The sequence below is a fragment of the Capsicum annuum genome, chromosome 2, assembly GCF_002878395.1.
Source record: "Capsicum annuum cultivar UCD-10X-F1 chromosome 2, UCD10Xv1.1, whole genome shotgun sequence".
In the NCBI taxonomy this organism is placed as follows: Eukaryota; Viridiplantae; Streptophyta; class Magnoliopsida; order Solanales; family Solanaceae; genus Capsicum; species Capsicum annuum.
Window position 1 is genome coordinate 96,582,007 of NC_061112.1, and position 22,280 is coordinate 96,604,286.

General features: G+C 31.4%; 1 long non-coding RNA gene across 1 annotated transcript; it reads left to right on the forward strand.

Annotated features, from left to right (window-relative positions):
• The first annotated feature begins 12,466 nt into the window (after nt 1–12,466).
• LOC107858785 lies at nt 12,467–21,455 on the forward strand. The gene is made up of 3 exons (XR_001671226.2): nt 12,467–12,647; nt 19,836–19,898; nt 19,980–21,455. It is a non-coding gene; the product is annotated as an uncharacterized LOC107858785 (long non-coding RNA).
• Nucleotides 21,456–22,280: the final 825 nt, after the last annotated feature.

Consider the following 22,280-nt stretch of genomic DNA (forward strand, 5'->3'; position numbering starts at 1 on the left):
GTCATATTATATCCAAGGTCGGATGATGTACAGGGATACCTGAGAACTAGCGATGGGAAGGATATCTGTAAGCCATCTCTTATCCAAGGTCAGATAATGTGCAGGATTACCTAAAGGCTAGCAATTTAAAGGATATCTGTAAGTCCCTTCGTATCCAATATCAAATAATGCGTGAGGTTATCCAAAAATTATCAATTCAAGAAAAATCTAAAAGTCGTATCGATACAAAAGCTGCGCAGGACTTACTCGAGGTCACATGCAAAGAATTATTGTCAATGACCTAAAAGTTTATCATTCCATAAGAATTATAGGTGACCAAAAGGGTTACAACATCTGCATATTATTATGTGTTTTCAAGGACCGCTCTAATACAAAGTGTCGTCGGTGTCCAAGAGGGCCACCCCACTTAGAAAAAAATTTCCAATCGTTAAAGGCAAATATTTTATCCAAGAACCAAGAAGGTTTTTGTGTTGGTTATTGCAAGAATTGTCTCTTTCTTGATAGGTACATGGAGTGGATGACGTCTTTTCAGGTAGCAACTCACACGGAGATATGGTAAAAGACTATAGAACCCTTAGTGAATTATGTTTATCACTAATAGTTTTGTTTGAGATATTGTTGAGAGCATCTGAAAAGGATGAAAATCTTAAATCGATATCACAGGTGCGGACGACTCCAAAAAGGACGCAGCATAATGTGGAACTTTTTCTTAGCAGCGAATTGGGATATAGTCCGAAGAGGAATATCAAACGCTTTTGATGCGACCTAAAAGACGACTTCCACAAGCTAAAAGACGACTTCCACAACCATCAAACCATATCCCTATCATAAGGCATGTGGGTATTTTTAGAATTCTTATTTCAGTTTCACTTTTGGAGTACTTCTAAACTCATACCTAGCATAACCTTCTCTTTCCTCCAAATTTGAGTGACAGCATAACTAGAGCTTTAGAAATTATGTCCAGGTAAATTCTTTTCCATGGATATGATGAGCTCCACATTCATGGTTAAGAGGTTACAAGCCTCTTTTTCGTAACTCAATTTTCTATCGCTCATCCTAAGCCAAAGATCGTCTTAGCATAAAAGGCTATCTTTTCTATCGATTGAGTCAAACTACAAGTAGTCTGATTCCCTGAGTCTCAGGGATATGTAGGCTGACCTCCATGTGGAAAACTCGACTGCATTCCAACCTCCCCCCTAATCCGCTTATTCCCCATCTTTTCGATTTTGCCAAAATTTAAAAATCGGAATAGCTTGTGAATTACTTAAAAATCGTGCTTAAAAATCAAGCTTTATGAACTACAAGTGGCCTGAATTCTCATGTAACCTGTGATATGTAGGAAGCCCGATACTGGGGTCCGTCCATAACTCCATGAAACTCGTGCGAAAACCAACCACTTTCAGAAATGAATTTGTGGTCGGACAAAAATTAGGAACGTCAAACTCCCTTTGCCCAGAGTTACTTGCATCCATCCTAGCCAAAAGGAGGGGGCAGTTGTTGACACCTAATTTTTGCTCTCCACGACTGAGTTTAATTTCGAGGTTCTTCAATTTTAAATAAAATTATAATTTATTTTATCCGGATAAAAAATTTCCAAAGTAGTTATCTAAATAATTTTGCCATTTTAAGATTATATATTATCGTATTTAATTATATAAAATTATATAATTTTATTACTTAAATATTTATTTTATGAAATATCGAATTTTAATCAAGAAGCTTATCTTGAAAATTAATTCAAATGAATAAAAATTTGATTTTTTTAAATAATAATAAATAATTTATTCTTAAAATAGTTAACTTTTTTTAAAAGAAAAAATATTTGTTTGATTTTATTGAATCAAGAAACTCGGGATTGAATCGGTGGTTAATTTGTTTCACATATTATTTCAATTTAGTCAATTTATTAAATTAAAACTTAATTGAAAATCAAATTGACCATAATTGCAATACAATTGGTTAATTGAATTTTGATTAGGCTAAAATTTAAATATAATTGTCTAAATTCTCATTCACTGGCTATTTTATAAATAACCTAAATCCCTAAATCCTAAATTAACCCAATCCCATGTGAAATTGGGCCAACAAACCAATTCCCATCAGCAACAACAACATCCAATAACAATCAGCCCAACATAACAACCAGACCCAATTCAAAAAACCAGTTGACCCGGCCCAACCTTATCTCTCCATATTTCTTTCTCCCTTTGCTAACAACAACAACAAACAATAATATTTTGATGGAAGAGACTCAACCAACAAAAGTTGTGTGAGTTTCCATCCTTTGTTTGACAAGTGAAAATATGGGTTCCACGTGGACTTTGTTCCTACATTTTGCCTTTCTTTATTCATTCTTGTTGGTCGTTTCTCTCCCACCCTATTCGCCCAATAATATTTGTCCACTATTAACTTGACACATAAGTTAAAAAATAATAATAATTTAGGATAATTTTACTATAAAATTCTTTAAATATAATAAATTTAGTTCTTTAGTAATGAATAGTGCCTAATAGCCAAAACAAAATGGACAAAAAATAATTCATTAATTTTTTAAATTAGACAAACATCGTTGGATATTTATTTTTATTAATATGGATAAGTATTATTGTTCAAAGGGAGTAATAAATTTCACAAAAATGCTAAAGCTTTTTATTTCTATGAAAAATGGAAAATGCTAATTACTCTAAAAATATTTCATACGTGTTTTTATTTATATGTGTAACCTAATCACATATAGGGTTTTGCAGCTTTATAAAATTTGAAAAAAAAAGCTTTTTTTCTTAAATCCTTTTTCACTTTATTTAAAAATCAGTATTTAACTTCTAATCCAACTTCGAGGGGTATCCAAATTTGAAAAATAGGTTACGACATTTTTTTAAAGTTCATTTTTACTTTTTATGTTTTATTTAAGGAAATTTATTTATTAATATTATTTTAAATATTTTTTGTAAAGAGTACATCAAACACAACTCCAACCTCTCTCTCTCTCTCTCTCTCTCACACACACACACACACACACACACACACACATATATATATATGAAATCTATATAAAATGCCTACTAAGGACCCACTGGCCATGAATTATATTCACCTTATTCTGAAATGTGTATTTACTTTATTCTGAAATTCTTGTTTGGCCATAAAAACACCAAACACAACCTGAAAATGTATTTGAGATTTTGGAAATCTGTTTATTTTTTTTTATTTTGATTTACTTTTAAGTTTTCTTTCAAAAAAATTTTAAATTTTTTGTTTTCATAAAATAACCCTATTTAAATTATATTTCAAATTCAAGTCATATTTAAATTTTTTATAAAATATGTTTCAATTCTAAATTATTAGCTCCAATTATTATGGTCAAACACAACTCCAATTTTAAATTCAAAAATTTCAAATAAAGCAAATATGTTTTTTATTTTCATGGCCAAATGCCAACTAAATATCCACAGATGGGGGTTCAAATCCTTATTCCAAGTTTGATGGCTACTTGTTCAAGGAAGATGGTTGTGTGTGCCTTCGAGTTCTTGGAGAGAGTTGTTTGTAAGAGAAGAACATGATGGTGGTCTAATGGGACACTTTGGGGTCAAGAAGACCCTCGAAAACTTGGAGGAATAATTCTATTAGCCTAAGATGCACAAAGATGTTGCTAAAATTTGTGGTCAATGTATGGATTGTTGGAGTTCTAAGTCTTGGCTCCTCTCTCAAGGGTCGTATACCCCGCTTCCCACTCCTTTACATCCTTGGCTTGATATATCTATGAATTTTGTGTTAGTATTGCCAAAGACTATAAGAGGTAGGGATAGTATTTTTGTTGTGGTTAACCTGTTTTCCCAAATGACACATTTCATTTCATGCTCTAAAAGTGAAGATACATCTAGTGTGGCCTCTTTATTTGTTGAAAATATTGTCAAATTGCATGGTGTTCCGAGGACCATTGTGAGTGATGGGGACTCTAAGTTCCTTAGTCACTTTTGGAGGTCGATGTGGGGTAGGTTTGGTATGAAGTTGTTATTTTTCACCTCTTGCCACCCACCAAACAAAAATAGTGAATAGAACCTTGGGTTCCATGCTACGTTCAATGGTTAAAGTTAAAATAACATCTTGGGAGGATCACCTACCCTTGGTTGAATTTGCTTACAATCATGGTATACATTTAAGTACGGGTATGACACCCTTTGAGTGTGTATACGGCCTCAATCCCCTTACCCCTTTGGATCTAACACCTTTCCAAGTGATCTTATGATAAGCTTAAATGGAAGCAACAGAGTCAAAGCCATCGAGAAATTTTATGAGAAAGTAAGGCTACAGCTTGAGAGAAAAAATCAAGAGATTTCTAAGAGAGCCAACAAAGGGAGAATAAGGCTTGTTCCTAAACTGGGAGAATGGGTTTGGGTGAACCTTAGAAAATACCAATTTCCATCACAAAGGAAAACCAAGTTGATGCCGAGGGGTGATGGTCCTTTTCAAGTGCTTGAAAGAATTAATTACAATGCACATAAAATTGACCTTCCTTTGGAGTATCAAGTGCACAACATATTTAACGTATGCGATCTTTCTCCCATTTCCATGGTTGAGGATGAACAACCACCAAATTTGAGGTCAAATTTCCTTCAGGATAGAGAGGGTGATTCGGGATAAGTCAAGCTCTGGAGTTACAAAAACTCCAAAGAATGTTCATGAATATGGCCCTGTGTAAGTGTGTTATAAATCCATCTAAGGGAATACATATTTTGAAGTGCGGAGAGGGACTTTGAAGTGTAATAAACTTACACTCCAAAGAACAATGACGAGATGGTCATTTTCCACTTATTTTGTGATGAAATATAAATAGAACATATTAGGGTTATTTTTGGTCATTAGTTCATTATTATCATTGATTCAAGACTTGTAATATTTTGATACTTTACTCTCTCTCTATTCTTGTGAGCTTCCCGAAACTACAACTAGTGTAGTTCACTTGTGTTGTTCTTTGGCTAGAAACTTGAGTCTCGGGGAGCTTAAGTTCCTCTTGGTCCAAGTAAGATTTTGGTGTGGATATCTATTGATCTTAGGGTCCTCTCATTTGATGTATGTTAGGGTTCTTAGATGTTCAGATATTGAATGTCAAACTATCTATCTATTTTGTTGTAATCTTGTTGTTGTCTATCTTGTTCTAGTGAATCTGTGTGGGCATTGTTGATCCTATATTATTTTTGAATCTTATTTCCTAGTGTTGTTGGCTGATTTTGTATCACTGTGAAGGATGTATTTTTGGTCCCTGATTTCAAGCTGAATCTATTGTCTGTTTCCAAGGTTATTAGACAATTGTCTTGTTTTGTATCCTTTTACCCTGACTTCTGCATATTTCAGGATCTTTACAGTGGTAGGGTAAGGGGGATTGATAAGGAAAAGAGAGGATTATACATTCTCAAAGGTGAGCATAGAAGGAAGAATTCATTTGAAGATAAAAAAAAAAGGCTAGTAGCAAGCATGATGGTGCAAGACAGCAGCCTATGGCACAAAAGACTTGGACATCTATCCACACAAGTGTTGAAGTCACTAGACTTGTTGAGTCATGTAAAGATTCTGAGCTATTAAATAAGTGTCATGTTTGTCCTCTAGCTAAACTGACTAGATTACTATTTCCTAGCAATGAAACTAAGATAAGCATGTGTTTTGATATTGTACATATGGATATGCAGGGACCCTATAAAATACCTACTTTTGATAAAAAGTTCTACTTCTTGACCATTGTGGATGGTTATAGTAGATATACTTGGATACACTTACTACAGCTTAAATTTGAGACCATTGTTGCTCTTAAGGACTTTATGTTGATGGTTAAAGTTCAATTGGAACTAAGATGGGGATCATAAGAATTGATAATGGTATTGAATTTTTCAATACTCAGTGTAGTGACTTGTTCAAGACCTTGGATGTGTCGCATCAAAGCATTTGTCCTTATACGCCACAACATAATGGTGTAGTGGATAAAAAACATAAGCAAATCCTGAATATAGCCAAGGCTATCAGATTTCAATCACAATTTCCTATCAGATATTGGGGTCTAGTTGTTTAAGATGTTTACTTGATGAATAAATTACCTTCATCTTCTATTAATGGTAAGAGTGCATATAAGGTGTTATTTTCTAAGGTACCTTCATTTTCATATTTGAGGGTACTAAGTTGCTTATGATATGCCTCAATACTGCCTAAAGGTGAAAATTTCTTTGAGAGAGACAAACTTACAACATTGATGGGGTATTCCACTATAATGAAGAGGTACTTATTACTGGATTTGAATTCTAACAAGTTGTTTGTTAGCAGAGATGTCACATTTCAGGAAAGTGTTTTCCCTCTTACTGAGCAAATAGGCCAAATTCAATTCATAGACTCATTCAAGTCATATGCAAAAGATAGCGGTGGTGATGAAGAGTAAGTTTATTTAGCAGATGTTGCTAATGATCAATCTTTAAATATAGGAGAATTATCTCAAAACACTTCAACACTTGTTCTACCAGTGGATACAACAGATCAACTAGTTATTCAACCTACTAAGTCAATCCCTTCATGCATAGATAGTGCAAAACCTATTCCTCATAGAAGAACATCTAGAGTGTTTAAGGAACCTATTTGGATGAAGGACTACACTATTCTAGGAAAAGAAAGGGCCCAAGATATCCAATAGCAAATTACTTATCCTGCAAGAATACCACATCTAGCTATCAGTGTTCTATGAATAGTAGTTTTTCAGACTTAGTAGAACCTCAGTTTTTAAGTCAAGCTGCCAGAGATGACAGATGGATTCAAGCTATGAAGTTGAAAACCCAAGCACTTAAGGACAATAACACATGGGAGTGGTTGATTTGCTCCTGGTAAGAATGTCATCAGCTCAAAATGGGTATATAAGATTAAGTATAAATCAAATGGGGGGTTGAAAGATACAAAGCAAGACTGATAGCTAAAGGTTATATTCATCAAGAAGGGCTAGACTATTATGACACCTTTTTACCTATAGCAAAGATAGTGATTGTTAGGTGTGTTATTGCACTTGTTGTATCAATGGTGGTGTTTGTATCAAATGGATGTTTATAATGCCTTTTTGCAAGGAGATTTACATAAAGAAGTGTATATGCAACTACCTGAAGGCTTCCAACAGAAGGGACACAATAAGGTCTGTAGGTTGGTTAAGTCCTTATATGGACTTAAACAAGCTTCTAGGCAATGGAACATCAAACTAATTTCAACCCTCATAACTGCAGGATTCACTCAAAGTGCCTATGACTACTCTTTAGTTACATGGAATAAAAAGGAAGGAATGGTGATAGTTTTTGTCTACGTGGATGACCTACTAATCACTGGAGACAATGAGAGTATGATTTTTGAAGCCAAACAATATTACACAAACATTTTAAGCTCAAAGACTTAGGAGAGCTCAAGTACTTTCAGGGAATTAAAGTTTTGAGGTCATCATAAGGAGTTATTTTTAGTCAAAGGAAATATCTTATGGAGTTGATCTCAGAAGTTGGTCTAGCTGGTGCAAAAACAACATCTATACCTCTAGAATCCAATTCTAAGTAAACATCAGTGGAGTATGATAAAGCCAGAGGTTGCACTGGTGATATTGCTCTAAAAGACGCAACTGATTATCAAAGAGTAGTTGGAAAACTTTTGTATGGTACTATAACTAGACCAGATATCACCTATGTTGTTCAAACATTGAGTCAATTTATGCAAAAGCCTTAGAGATCTCATCTAGAATCAACTTACATGGTGATTAGATACTTGAAAGGCTCAGTAGGTCAGAGGATATGGTTGAAAAACATAACCAACACTGATTTAAATTGTTGGTGTGACTCAGACTGAGCTGCTTGTCCCAATACAAGAAGGTCAGTGACTGGATATGTGGTGCAGTTTGGTGGTTCTTTAGTAGCTTGGAAGTCCAAGAAACAACACACAATATCCAGAAGCTCAACTGAAGTTGAGTACAAAAGCATGGCTTCAGCTATAACAGAACTTACTTGGCTAGAAGGATTATTGCGAAATTGAATGTGCTAGTTCCTAAACCTATTACAGTACTCAGAGATAGCAAATTATCCATACAATTATCAGCTAATCTCATCTTTCATGAGAACAAAACATATGAAAATTTATTGTCATTTTATCAGGGACAAAATTAAAAGTGGTTTAGTGCAGACTCTGCATGTCTCTTCACAACATTAGGTGGCTGATATACTAACTAAAAGCCAGGGTCATGATCAATGTTCTAAACTTTTGAGAAAGTTTGGTGTGCTTAACATTTTGCACCCTTCAACTAAAGGAGGAATGTTGAAAAGATCAGTCCACACTACAAGTGTGATCATTCTCTGCGCACTGTTGCATTAGTTTGCTGTGCACATGAGTTAGTTGTTAATGCACGTGAGTTTGTTATCTAGTTGGTGAGTTGTGTGATGAGCTGGTAGCTGAGTGTGTAATGTAGTCAAGGTGAGAAGCTTCTGGAACATATATACACATCTATATATATAGATGCAAGTGGTAGCAATGCAAGTGAATTTTGATAGTTAAAAAAATTTCCTCTCTGTTCAATACAGCTTGGTTAACCAAGCTTAGCACATTGATGGAACTTTATAGAAAACTCACAATCCCAATGGTTTAAATATAAAACTCAAAAACCTATGATAATTAAGGTGTGCATTGACGCTTAACACATTAAAATAAGAAAGGAAGAGAAAAACAATGACACTTCAAAATCGGATACTTGATTTCACACCTCTTAGATTTTATTTGGATTTTGGGATGGCTAATTTTAAATTTTCTTTGCTCTTTGCGTGTTTGGAGTAACTAGAGTCTACAACACATCCATTATTCATAATGGTAGGACTGAACTACCCTTTAATACAGTTCATGCAAATTCAAACAAATGGAACAATGTCTAAGAAAGTGACAGAGAAGAAAATTAGTAGTTTGATATATTATTATTCCACTCAATCACACTAACATATGGTTTAAAAATAATGTCCCAATTATTTTTTTTTTTTGTAAAAAAACTGAATTTATTACAAGAACTACTTCTCTTTAAAAATTTCCTTTTAAAACATAAAAATAGTAAGGGTTGGTTCCATGAAACGTCATGGCTTCAGGTCAAAGCTCTTAATCAGTTTTGTTTTCTTTTAGTATTTTTGATTTTTCTAAAATTTCCTTTTTCTACAGTCAACTGCTCTTAATTTCCAATTATGCTTAGTGCCTGTTTGGATGGTGGTTTCCCATGGTATGGTATGGTATGGTTATTAAGGGAACTATATTTATTTTGAGTGTTTTTTAAAAGAGTTAATACATAAAAATGACCATAAAGTTGACACCAAATTATAACTTTGACCTTAAACTTTGATAGTACACAAATAGGACCTTTAACTATTCAAAACCTAAACAAATATGACCTCCGATTTTGCAACCCCATGCATGAGTCTCACTCGCGCCGTTAAAAGTGCTAACTTGGAGAGAGGTCATATTTATGCAGTTTTGAATAGTTAAAGGTCATATTTATACACTGTCATAGTGTTGTTATCATATTTGAGTGTGTAATGTTGTCAAGGTGAGAAGCTTCAACAACAACAACAACAACAACAAAACACAAAAAACAAAATTATGATAGTGTATAAATATGACCTTTAACTATTCAAAACTGCACAAATATGACCTCTCTCCAAGTTAGCATTGTTGTCATATTTGAGTGTGTAATGTTGTCAAGGTGAGAAGCTTCAACAACAACAAAAAAACACAAAAAGCAAAACTATGACAGTGTATAAATATGACCTTTAACTATTCAAAACTGCACAAATATGACCTCTCTCCAAGTTAGCACTTTTAACGGCGCGAGTGAAGGGATCAAACCCGTACAGTAGGCTAAAAGAAGCGCCCAAGAAGAGAAAATAACACCACTGGGCTATTTAAGTGCCTGGTTTCATGTGGTTCAACATTAATATACATACATAAATATATATTTTCTATCTTATATATATACAACGTAATTTTTTTACCGAGGGAGTTCGGGTGAATCCATGGCAACCATGTAGGTCCGCCCCTCATTAATTTAACAACGTTTTAATAACGTTAATTTAATAACATTTTAATTATGTTAATTTGATAACGTTAATTTAATATACTACTACTACTATCATTAATAACATTAATTTAATAACGTTTTATTAAAAGTATAATTTTTTTTATTATTTGTATGATTTCATCTTTAATTTAATATTTAAATAAATAATATTTATATATATTATATAACTTAAATTCGTCCTCTGCTTTATAATATATATACATCTCCGCTCGAATTTTTCGTATGAGGCTGACCCACCTAATTAATAAATCTTCAATATTGCTTTTTTTCCGCAATGACAAAAGAAATTAGATGTCATTTTCATTTTTGAGTCGAAAATAATGAAAAAATAATAGCGAAGAGTCATTTAAAGGTCATATTTGTGCAGTTTTGAATAGTTAAAGGTGATATTTGTGTACTGTCAAAGTTTAATGTCATATTTATGTATTATGCCCTTAGATTTTAAGCTGGACGCGCCCAATTTTGCGTGTTGAACACGCGTTTTGTCACGTAGGATTGGAAGTCATATTTGTGCAGTTTTGAATAGTCAACGGTCATATTTGTGCACTGTCAAAGTTTAAGGTCAAAGTTATAATTTGATGTCAAGTTTAGGGTCATTTTTATGTATTAACTCTTTCTAAAATGTATGGTATGGTATGGTATGGTATCTTTTCATGGTTTGGTAACCATGGAATCCCTCATTTTTTAGAACTACCGATTTGGTGGTATCCCATGGTTTTCTTATTTCTTTTTTCGATTATGTCATTACTTAATATTTTGTAATCCTATTTTATCTTTTACCTTATATTTTTATTTTTACATTTTTTCTCTTTATTTTTCTTCTCTCCATTCTTTTTCTGTTGTCTCCTCTTATGCTCGTTCTCCCTTTCTATTTTTTTTTTAATTTCTTCGTGTATTCTTTCAACAGATCACTGCAGGTTGAATTGTTTCAAACTTTGATTTTTTTTATTTGTGTTTGTGTATGTTGTTGATTTTATGAAATTGTTGTGTTTTGGTGAGTTCTTCGTATATTTAGTATATGAACCCCTGTAATGGAGCTAACAAATTCTTTTTTGTACTACTCGTTTTTCTTTTGTTCTATTTGCATTTCTTGATTTCTCTAATTTTTTTTTATCACTGTGCGCATATATTATTTTATTTGAAAGTAACTCAATGTCAAATTAAAGTTTTATTTCACTGTACGTGTTATTTGATAACAAACAATATAAAGTTTTAATTTTGTTAGAAGTTTTATAAATTTAACAACATAATATATTTACAAGACATAATTTGTGATAAATAACAACATAATATATTACAAGACATAATTTGTGATAAATTTGTAGAAAGAAAATTATTTTATTGATAATTATTGATAAATTTAAATTTTATAATAATTAGGATATTTTAGTAAACTTAACCATTACGAAACAATACCATACCATCAAACCAAACAAAAAAATTATTATTAAACAGCAGTGAACGATACAGTTTATCCAAACGTTATATTGTACTACACTATACAATACTATATCATACCATACTATATCGTATATTATGAAATCATGATCAACTATCATACAAATAGAGTGTAAGTAATCTTCAGTTGAAATACTATTTCTTTTTCGAAAAAAAAAAAAAAGATTTCTGTTCACTCGACTTAATGTCTAATCTGAATCATTGACCCAAATTCTATTTTCAAAAAAATGCAATTTGCCCTCAATGTCTGCGCTTAGATGATTATAGTTAAACGTGTCTTCAATTCTGATTCTTGCTGGACCACCGTTTTCCCATAAATTACTTTCATTCTAATATTTAATAGTAATTATAATAATATTTTCAAATAGTGATAAGGATCGAGTATTATTTTTTTAGTTTAAGTTTTACATATTGATCACGATTAAAAGTACTTAGTTCACTCATAAGTTATTATAAATAATTTTAGTGATAATTAACCTAATTAATTACCTAAAAATAAAATAACTAACTTTCTATAGTATGAGGATATACCAAATTGTGTAAATATTTTATATTTACATGTTATTGTATATAATTATATCTGAAGTTATTATATTTTCTTCAAACTAAAATGTTGAACAATGAAGTAAAAGCAACTAACACATAGTTGTGGACTTGTGGTGGAATGAATGTAATCTCCCCAATCTTAGCAGATTTGAGTTTAAATTTTAAATATAAAAAAAAATCCATAAAAATGAGGCGGTAGAAATTAAATACTAATATATACAGAGAGAGAGAGAGAGGGGTACATGTTATTATTTTACTTTACTTTACTCTATATCAGAAGAGAGAATATTGAGAAGCTTAGGATCGTTCGAGGGTATTTTCGAAATTTCGCATTCCTATGGCCTATTTATTCAACAACACCTGGTTGTCCTAGATATTTCTCTGTGTATGCCATATCATTTCTTTCTTATCTGTATGCCATAGCATCTCACTTTTTTTCTTTTCAATTTCTCATCATCTTCATCCGACCATTAGCAGATTTTTCATGTTGGATTGTTAATGTTACTACTCGATTAAGGATTTCTTTTGTAGCTGTCAGGTGAGTATAAATATTCTACACACTGCTTTTAATAGACATCTTTACAATCTTTAAAATGATTATAGAATAAAATTTTCGGATGAAACGTCCGAGTGGCGATGATGGTTGAAATTAAAAATTAGTTGGAACAAAATATTATTTGATAATGTAACAGACATGGAGAGAACAACAAGTTTAATAGGTTAATTTATAGTTAATCCGCTGCTAAATTTTTTTATTTTTTTTTATTATCCTTATAAAATATTCTTGATTTTTAGGTTTATGTACATGTTGTATTTTGCGCTCTCTAAGGGTGTTAAGTGGGTTGGGTCAACTCGAAATCGATCCATTAAATTTAGCTGGATTGTGGATCGGATCGGACAGGGTTGTGGTTAAGTGGGACGGACCGGGTGTGGGTTCAACAATAAAATTTTTAAAAATAATTCTAACCCGGCCCACTTAATTCAATCCGGTCAAACCCACCTAAACCCGATCAAATTCAGTTAAAAATTCGATCAAAAATAAATTAAATTTTTTTTTTCAATATACACTATATATACCCACCTATATACATTTTAAATACGTTAAACAATATATATACACTATATACATAGTATATACTATATTAGAATTTAACAAATATATACACAATTACACATATATACGTAACATTCAATATATACGACTATACGTATACTACAATATATATAATTATATATATATATATATATATATTTATATATAGTTATATACTAATTACTAATTTATAAAATATATACACATGTATACGTTAAATATATACGTCTATAGAAGATATATACACATATACACTACTTTAAATAAAACATATAATACAATATATATACATTACAATATATATATATATATATATATATATATATATACTAATTTATAAAACATATACACATGTATACGTTAAATATACACGTCTATAGAAGATATATACACATTTATACGCACCATTCAATATATATGTACTACTTTAAATAAAACATTTACTACAATATATATACAATTTATAAAACATGTATACATGTATACATTAAATATAATAAATTAATAATACTTGATAGGAAATTAATAATATATTAAAAGTAAGTTTTAATTTAAACTAAAAATTCAATTTAAATCATTAAATGACAAAAATTACAAAGTAAGGATTAAGGAGTGAATGAATGTTGAATTTTATTGATTGCGAAATGATCCAAAATTTATAATTTACATGAATGAAAAATCTACAAATTATGCATCATTTTTTCCAACTCATTCATGTTAATATTAACGGGAACTTGCATAGGATATTCAAAGTTAACGAGGGCAAAACCATGCATTGGATTTGATTCTGCTGAGTTCTCTCGTGAAGATATAATTTCTTCAAGTTTCTGCTCGTCATTCGGCTCCGGTTCCATTCCTTGATTTCATCTTTCTACTCTAATACAATCTCTGAGGCAAACTAGAACATTCATTGCATTGCTTCCTAATGAGTGTTGGTTGTCTCCAAGTTGCTGGCGTTCCTGTTTAAAAGCGCTCTGTGATGTAACGGTTAACATTAGAACATTTAAGATATCTCTAGCTAATCTTGAAAGCACAGGATATTGTGTTTCATTACTCCTCCACCAATCCAATGTGTTGATCCATCGTCTGCGATCCTCTGGCAGTGACCGAAGATAATATTTAAGCTCTTCCCGATAAGTTGATGTGTAAGCTCTCTCATCAACACTGTTCCAATAAGGTAAATTATAAAAGAAATCAGGAAAATCACTACGTGCCGGCCTTTTAGAAGATGATGGCTCCTCGGGGGGATGAGGAGCGATAGTTGGAGTGATATTTGTAGGTATGGCTAAATCAACTAAATCAGCATAGTGATTATATAATTTTTCTATGTATCTATTCGCATCACCCGTAGTCGTTCACAAATCAGGTTGTACTTGTTCAAAATCACTGTTACTATTTATTTCTAAGTTAGCATAAATAATAGTACTAAAGTGGCACATAGTATTATATTTCATGCACAGATTTAGCATAGCACCAACCAAGTGAATAGGGGGAATTGGGAAAAAATATTTTTTAAATTTAGTAAACATGGCACCAACAACTTCTTTATAACCTTCTTTATTTTTATATTCTTTGAGCAAACCAGAAATATCAACTATATATGCTAAAATATTACAAAAAGTAGGATAATAAGCACCGAAAAATTCAATCGTAGCTATATAATTTTTTCTAAAAACTTAACAAGACCATTAATTACAACCCAATCAGAATCATGTAGCATGCAATCAGCAGAATCAACAAATGAACCACAATGTTAGTTAAAAGCTAGTGTAATAAGAACTCTATATTTATAACAAGTTTTTAAAAAATCATACGTAGAATTTCATCTAATATCAATTTCCTCAGGCATCAATATCGGTGCAAGTTCATTTTCTTGACATTTAACTTTAAATTCTCTAATTCTTTTTCTTTGATTATTTCCTTGAATAAAACCAACAGCAAGACGGATTTTTTCAATATAAAGTTAAGAAAACTCAAGACCATCTTTACAATTAAATTATATATATGACATGCACACTTAATATGAAAAATTTCAGGTAACGACGGAGATAGCTTAGATTTTAACTTTGTTATAGCAGTTTTGTTGTTAGAAGCATTATCAAAAGCAATACATAAGATTTTATTTTCGATACCATAAACTTCTGTAACTTTAATAATCGAATCAACAATAAAATTTCTAGTATGTTTACAATCTTCATCACATAAAAAAGCAAGAATACGTTTTTGCATCACAAAATTATTATCCATCCAGTGACAAGTAACGGTTAAATAATCATTTTTATTTACAGCACGACCAAGATCAGAAATTAGGAACAATCTATATTGAATATTTTTTAACAATGTTGATAAATAAAAATAATATTGTGAATGAAGTCTAAAAATACCAGACCGACAGGTACTTCCAGGAATACCATTAAACATAGGATTATAAATTGCTTGAATATAATGAATAAAGGCATCAGAAGAAGGAAAACTAAAAGGAAAACAACCCACAACTACCATTTTAGTTATTTCTTTCTGATCCCTCAATTTATTATACTTCTTCATTACCTGATGGGTTGCTGAATTCATTCTAGTTTGCATTGGCCCACCAACATCCGAACCACCTCATGCAATATTTAACTCTCTTTCGTGACCATCACCTATATATCTCATTAACGTACTCGTACCCCCTTGCTTACCTCCACTTTTATGCTTCTATAGTTGTTGACAAATATTGCATTGCACCTCAGTATCTGATATACGTTTACAAAATTATCATGCAATACTAGTTGTTTTACGAGTTCTTAGGGAACGGGGAGGACGGGGAGGGAGATTAATCGATTTAGATCTAACGTTAGCATTTCCTACTGCGGGTGTCTCACCAATATTTTCATCATCTTCATCTAAATTAACTGCATCTACTTCATTTTCTTCTTCTATACCGTAATTTTTCTGAGCTTCTACATAATCCATATCGTGGGCACCTACACCTAAAAGTACGCCTACTTCTTCCTCAAAAGGTTGACTAAGCAGTGCCGGAGGCACACGGGTATATCTACTACTTGAAGTACCTCTACCGCTAATAATTCATTTTTTACTACTGCTTTCGGGATAAAAAGTTTTAACACCTTTAGTAGCGAGGTTTCTTAATTTATCCATAATATAAATCAAACTAAAAAAATTTAAAATACAAAAATATAATAAAATTAAATATTCAACAATTAATACACTAAATAAAAATTAAACGTAAGATATGGAACGACAATACCAAATTTTAGAAGTATCCGAAGGTTGCGACTTTAGAAACTTCCACTCGTACTTTGTTATCGCAAAATTAAAAAATTAAAGTAAGCACTTTAAGAAATTAAATATATAGAATGTTGGAGAATTGAGATTTGAGAGAAAATGAGAATTGAGAGAATGAAAAATTGTGTGAAAAATGATTTGAAAGTGTAGGGTATTTATATAAATTTTTTTGGGGTTAAAAAATATTTTTAAAAGTATTTTTTTTATTTTTAATAAAAAATCACAAACTAGCCGTTGGGACCCAAAAACGGCTATATAGCCATTGGGCCAATGGCTAGTTTGGACTTTGGGCCCAACAACCCACTTTTTTTAAAAAAAAAAAAATCTGGGCCGCCCGGACCGGGCTTGGTTCGGGTCAGGTTAACTAGGCCCAACCAAAAAATAAATCAGCTCGGGACCCGGTACCCTACAGCCCATGGACTGATCGGATCGGATCAAATCGGATCGGTTTTCTTAAACGGGTCGATTCAGGTAGGTTGGGCCGGATCAACCCGACCCGTTTAACAGGCTTAGCGCTCTCTGAATTGAGTTTATCTTGTTTTTGTCAATTTTACATATTGAGATATTTTTTTCTCTATTAATTGATAAAATTGTTAATTTATAGTCAACCTCACTAGTAAATTTTTCTGTTTTTCTCGAATTTTAGATTTATGTGTGTGCTGTTTTCTATTTATTTTTAGTTGTTTATTATGTTAAAATAAATATTTATTTTTATTTATTTCATTGGTCGGTAATGAAATTCTCAAAAAATGGGCTAAGTTATCAGATGTTGAGAATCTTTTTTCATTAGTTGGTAAAATTATCAGATTTATTTATTGATGGGACCTCTATAAAGAAAGAAACGAATTGGTGAATTCTGCGTTCATAGTGTGAAATTGTAAGAAAAATCTAAATTCGTTTATTACCCTTATAAAAATTTGTTGAGTTTTAGTTGTGAGATTTTGTTTATTTCATATGCATGTTGTTTTCTGAGCATGGTAGGGCAGTCCTCTGAATAGATAATTTCAGTAAATGTGTTTGGAGTAGAGTTCTGTATGAATGTATCACCATATTATTAAGTATTCAAGACCTTTTCTATCTATGAGGTGGAGTGGGATAATTTTATTGAAGCATAACACTAATATGTTTGTGTTTATTCATTGTGTTCTTTATGTTGTCTTTTGGAATTGCACTATACTACATGGTCTTAAAGTAATCGAAACACTTTCACATCAGATTCATTTATCAATGGGCCATCAACAAACAAGGAAACGTTCTAGCGACATTAGCATCAGCTTTACTGTGATATACACGCAGCTGCAAAATAGGCACTTCTGCTGTAGCGACACATAAAAAAAAAAAGATAACAACTCAACATATTCTTGAAAATATAAACTCTTTAAATTCCACTGAATTAGTATATGCTTATCAACACAATTTTGATGTAGGATGTTCTTCTTCTTCTTCAAAAACAGGTTTGGATGTCAAATTGGTTATTTTTTGTGCTCCCTATGTATGTTTTGTTATTTGTACTCATATATACTTTTATCATAATTGCCACTGAACACAACATCCTTACAGCATCACCCATTTCTTATCCTTGATATAAACTTACTTTGGTATTCATATGTCCTACATATTATAGTACAATTTACGTATCACATATTCATGAAAAGAGGAATGTTGAATCTACATGAAAATGAATAGAACAATTGTCTTTCCCAAACGTAATCACTCCCTGCACTTGAAGTGTTACTGTGAATGGTATGTTTAAATGTGCAATTTGTATGAGATAGAAGTAGTGTGTTAAGTTTGAGTAATATATTTCATTGTTGGTCTCCACCATAGACGGAGCCGGTAAATTTTTAGCCACTTCTGAGGACATTAACTCTCTCATTCCATAGCGTTTCACAGTCATGAAGTTAAGAAAATTCCTTTGAAAAATGAGGACATTATTACTGCTGCAGAATCTAGATAATCCTTGAAAACTTTTTAGATGTCTTTGCAGAAGAAAATAGTATTTGATTTGTAATCTTTCTAACCCCGTTTCATATGAATTCACTCAAGTATTTTATATGATATTCGTCTCCATTTCGTGGTGTAACATACTGCAGTGGTTCCTCTACTAGGTAGCCTAGGACTTTCTTTGTGCATATATTTATTGGTTCAGCTAGCCAAAGATGGCTAGAGCAGGAACAAGTTATTAACTAGGTCTTGCTTGTTAAAGGGTTAGGTTAGTATTTACTTTAAAATACAAAGTCTTATTTTTTTTAGCTAATTTTTTTGTACCTTACATTTTGAAATATATTTTAGAGGTGACAAGTTGGGGAAAATGCTTGCATCCGTATCTTTTTGTCCTTTTGGATAATTGGCATTTGATAATTTTTCATAGTGAAATGTTATGTAACATCATTGATATATAACCATGAATTTATCAAAAAATATTTAAAAATTCACTGACAACAAAATTTCTTTAACAAATTATAATTAATGATTTACATGAGTGGTAGTTTCCCTTTGTGTATAACGATATAACCATGATGTGTTATCCTTAATATTAAACTAAATTGTATCAGCATATCTCAGATTACCTTTCCGACAGACTTATCTATCTTTCAACTGTAACATATCGTGAGATTTATTTTGATACATGACTCTTTCCATGCAAGGAGGCACATATAGTCAATCAAAATCAAGGTACTACAAATTAGGAGTCCCAAAATAATCCATTCTTACCATACGAGAACCAACTCGACTTTCTGAAATAGGTCATACTTTTTTTTTTTATCTTAGAGAAGGTTAGATCTATTATTATTCTTCTTTAACCTGTTTTACACCAAGAATTTGATCTTCACTTATATGTGACACTTCATGCTTTTAATCTTGGCAAAATAAAGATTTGTTAATATTATATTATTTTATGGGTGTTTTATTTTGCACCTACTAAAATATTTGTGTTTTTTGTACTAGCTATACGCTCTCAATTATATGTACCTGCATCATGCCATAATCCAAAAAAAGAGTATGTAGTCCCTTCGTAATTCATGAAATAGATAATATTGGCTTTATATTATATGAAATGAATGAGTATTGCAATCAAAGTAATATTTTCTCCCTTTCCTATACAACTATTAAACAGAAATAACTTATTACTTATTCATGTTGGGCTCAACATTTGATACATCTACCTCAGCATTTGAGATTCGGTTCTAACGGACTTCACTACTATCTTAATAACAACAGGTAGCATTACGAAAACTTAACTTTTCTGCTCGAGTGAATTCGATAATTTATACTTGCGATTATATAGCTGAATATACATATATGTTACAAAAGATGTGTTGGCTAATAAATTTGATCTTACAGCTTTGCCAGTCGCCCATGACAAATAGAAGACAATGACTCCTTTATTCTCCAGCTATAAAATAGGTGAGCGTCACGACGAAAATCATGTTTTTAATCTCTTATGCTATTATTATTTTATAAAAACGTTTTGTTTCTTCACGTCAGGTTCAACATCTGCTGCATCTTGACTTCAAAAATTATTCAAAACATAGGTTTGCACAAATCATTTGCTATATACTGTCATATTTTAATTGTAGACCCCCCTCTCTCCTTCAATCACTTTTTCTACTTTTCTTCCTCAAAATTGTTCTCAATGTGCAGATCTTACAAAAAGTAAAAAATCTACCATCAATATTAGCCGGCTACGCTTTGATTATGCTCAGTTGAAAAAAAAAATTATACGTTCTGGGGTGTTAAAAAGTTTCAATATGAAACTCTCAAATTTTGTTGTGGAGGTACGATCAAGTTAACTTCTCATATAATGTCAGCTAATCTAAGAAGTTTATATTTGAGAAATGATGTCGAATCCAAGCATTTTCAAACATATATTTGAACATATAATAATTTGTTCGCGTTTATATTGCTTCGTGTTAATTATGCTAAATAATTAGCGTGAAGAGATCATGGTATCTACACATTCAAAGTTCAAGGACAAATGTATCACTTGATAACTAACTTATATCTCAAAGAAAAAAGGTCTAAGAAATTTACAACTATTCTTTTATGACAACACAAATGAACTTGAAAATCGAATGGCCTACTCTGACAAATTGCATGAATCAATTGTAATACAACTAATGGACATATTAAAAAATAATTCATGCTCAATATTTTTGAGGTCTTTAGCTAATACATCAAATCTGCAAAGTTTTCATATTGCATTGAAATATGATGCTGGATTGGATCAACGAGTGTATAATCTGTCTATTACAAATGAGATTACAGCAATATAGATTGATGAAAGTGATGATTGTGCTATTCATGTACCATATATTCAAATGTATACTCACTGTGACAAAACACAGAAGATAAACAATTATTTTGATTGCTATGATCCTTTACAATATTCATTATTATTTTCATACGGACAAGGAGGGTGCCATTGTGGTATTAAAAAGTTTTGCGATGAAAATTAACTTCTAAAAAAATTATTTTGTCTGACTTTGAACAATTGCCAAACATAAAATACTTTACCACTGTTGATGAATTCCTTGATATGGAAGCTGAGAATTTGAAAAAAAAAAAAAAAAAAATGTAAAAGAAATACAGTGTCAGTTCGAGAATATTATTGTTATAAACTTCAGATGAAAAATGATGTTGGATATGAAATTTTACATACGGAGAGATTATTACAACAATATTCGATTGATGAATACATAAAATTAGAGACATAAAGATTAGATTTTATTTCATTGAATCAAGATTTGTTCAGAATGAGCGTGTTTCAAGGACTTCTTGACATTTTAAGACTTGGTGAACGAGATTCTTCTAATGTTGGAAAGAAAATCTTTCTCCCAAATTTCTTTACAGACAGACTTAGATATATGGGTCAACGTTATATGGATGCTATTGTTTTAGTGCAACACTTTGGAAAGGACGATTTGTTCATACTTATAACATGCAATTCATATTGACTGAAAATAAAAAAAAATTGTTATCGAGTGATGAGATTTAAAATAGACCTGGTTTGATTAAAGGCTAAAATAGAAGAGTTAAAGACAGATATATTAAAATGAAATATTTTTGAAAAGGTTGTTGCTTCTATGTATACTGTAGAGTTTTAGAAATAGGGTTTACCTCATGCACACTTTCTTATTATATCAAGTAATGAGCACAAGTTATTAACAGTAGAGGCATATGATGATATAATTAGTGCCGAATTGCCAGATGACAATACAGAACCTGATCTGCAAAAGCTCGTCATTAAACATATGATGCATGACCCTTGTGGTAGTTTAGACCCAACAAATTTCTATACCAAAAAAGTTATTGTAAATTCAAATATTCAAAAAAATTTACTCATAAAATATCGAAGGAAACAGATTCTTATCCAATTTATAGAAGACAAAATACTGAAGAATTTGTGAAAGTAAGACAACAATACTTAGATAACTCTTGGGTGGTTTCATACAATTCATATTTACTTGACAAATTTAATCGTCACATAAATATAGAAGTTTTCTCTAACATCAAGGTCATAAAATATCTCTACAAATACATCTGTAAAGGTCATGAAAAAATTACATTCTGTGTATAAAATAACAATACAACCATAGAGATAGATGAAGTTAAAGAATATCAATCTGCTAGATGAATTTTTTCTCCAGAAGTTGTATGACGTCTCTTTGGATTTGCTATAAATGAAATGTGCCCTGGTGTTTATTGCCTTCAACTACATCTGAAAAATCAACAATTTATTTCTTACAAGAACAATAAAGATATAAATATAATTATAAATAATTCGAT